The sequence below is a fragment of the Bos grunniens genome, chromosome 4, assembly GCF_055505025.1.
Source record: "Bos grunniens cultivar Pamir isolate PY7600 chromosome 4, Bosgru_T2T1.0, whole genome shotgun sequence".
Taxonomy (NCBI): domain Eukaryota; kingdom Metazoa; phylum Chordata; class Mammalia; order Artiodactyla; family Bovidae; genus Bos; species Bos grunniens.
In genome coordinates, this window is record NC_141168.1 from 98,389,484 (window position 1) to 98,391,724 (window position 2,241).

The window sequence follows — 2,241 nt, forward strand, 5'->3', positions numbered from 1 at the left end:
CTCCTTCTCCTCCTGCCTACAATCTTTCCCAGCATCGGGGTCTTTCCATGAGTTGGCTCTTCACACCAGGTGGCCAAAGTATTGCAGCTTCAGCCTCAGCATCAGTTCCTCCAATGAATATTCAGTGTTAATTTCCTTTAGAATTGACTAGTTTGATCTCCTTGCTGTCCAAGGGACTCTCAAGTGTCTTCTCCAACACCACAATTCAAAAGCATCAATTCTTCAGCGCTCAGACTTCTTTATGGTCCAACTCTCACCTCTATACATACCTACTGGAAAAACCGTAACTTTGACTAAATGGACTTTTGTTGACAAAGTAATGTCTCTGGTTTTTAATATGCTGTGTACGTTGGTCATAGCTTTTCTTCCAAGGAGCAAGGATCTTTTAATTTAATGGCTGCAGTCACCATCTGCAGTGATTTTGGAGCCCCCAAAATAAAGCCTGTCACTGTTTCAATTGTTTCCCCATCTATTTGCCATGAAGTGATGGGACTGAATGCCATGGTCTTCATTTTTTGCTTTTTGATCCTCTTTCACCTTCATCAAGAGGCTCCTCCTGTCAAACCCCCTCCTATGGAGAACTGCATTACATATTTCTACCACTGGATACCAGCCATAGTAGAGTTTTGCAGTTTATTTTGAAATTCCTTTATCACTTAACTATTTTCCCCAGCAGACTAAAAATCTCTTAAAGGCAGGAGCTATATATGCCTTATTAGTCATATATTTATATATCTAGCCCCTGTGACAGTGACTGCTACTTATTGTCTCCCCAAATAAAGTTTATTTAGTGAGTGAAAGGTCTTCTTACACATGTTACAAATGACTCTCATAGCTACAGAGAAGTTGTGGCTTCAAGTTCAATCAGTGACTTACTATGAATGTGGCTATAGGCAAGTGTTATATTATATTATATATTTTATTTATTTTTGGTTTAACACCCTTTGTGTGGTAAGTCACTTTAGTCAAGTCTTACTTTCTGTGACTCTATGAACCATGGCCCACCAGGGTCCTCTGTCTGTGGGATTCTCCAGGCAAGAATACTGGAGTGGGTTGCTATGGCCTCCTCCGGGGGATTTTCCCAACCCAGGGATTGAACCGCAGTCTCCTACATCTCCTGCATTCGCAGGTGGGTTCTTTACCACTAGCACCACCTGAGAAGCTCTACTCAGTTCTTTCTTTTTAAGAGAAGCACTTGTTAACATTTAATGAATTTTCTACCATATGGCTTCAGTCTACCAGGACTCAAGCCCTTCCCACACCCTTAATCTTCTCCTCAGCTCTTCTGCTGAAGAAGTTGGCCTTCGGGATGACAGGCTGCTTTGGAATCTTGAATACTGGAGTGGGTTGTCATTTCCTACTCCACCTTTCCCCAGAAATTTGTAGTAACCCAATCCACTACCTCTTGGAGCCAGGGAAGGCATGTTTCTGACCTGGGCACTTCTGGGGGCTGATTGCCCTCGCCAGTGCATCAAGACCAGCAGATTCTTTGTGGGGACTCTAGCACACCCGGACAAGAGCTGTCAGGATGTGACTCTACTGTCGGGTGTGTGCATGCGTGCTCAGTCGCTTCCGTCATGTCCAACTTTTTGCAACCCCATGAACTGAAGCCCAGCATGCTTCTCTGTCCATGGGATTCTCCAGGCAGGAATACTAGAGTGGGTTGCCATGCCCTCCTCCAGGGGAATCTTCCTGACCCAGGGATCAAATCCATGTCTCTTGTGTCTCCTGCATTGGCAGGCAGGTTCTTGATCACTAGCTTGGGAAGTCCTAGTCTTGGGTAGGCAAGTATTTTAGTTTTCTAGTTAGACTATTAAATTTCTCTGCATATTTTTGGAACAAAATCAATCAGAATGGTCCTGCTAAAGAAGGCTATGTTCCTTTATCTTCAGGAGTTTATTGGCATCAAATGAGATAGTTTTTTTTTTTTTTTTAAGTACCTATATAACATCAGCTCAATAATGACAGATTGATTAGGTTTCATCTCTGAAGGGAGTTGATGGCCTAACATGAGGGCAGGAATTATTACCTTCAGGTGGTCATTAATCCCCATGAAATATCCATCCCTACAGTAATTGCTCTTATAAATTGAAAAGTGGAAATATATTTATGCAAGGCTGAAGATTTCTGTTTTCTGCCATTTCAGTTGTATGTGTAAGACATTTCTAGAGACTTAATGTTCTGTACTTAGGCTTCTCAGATTGCTTAATATAGGTTTCTGCACTCAGCTTATGTGGTGGA

At 42.4% G+C, this 2,241-nt stretch overlaps 1 non-coding gene across 1 annotated transcript; it reads right to left on the minus strand.

The window, feature by feature from the left end:
- Positions 1 to 1,420: 1,420 nt before the first annotated feature.
- LOC147374574 (small nucleolar RNA SNORA3/SNORA45 family) lies at positions 1,421 to 1,541 on the minus strand. The gene has a single exon (XR_015163312.1). It is a non-coding gene; the product is annotated as a small nucleolar RNA SNORA3/SNORA45 family (small nucleolar RNA).
- Positions 1,542 to 2,241: the final 700 nt, after the last annotated feature.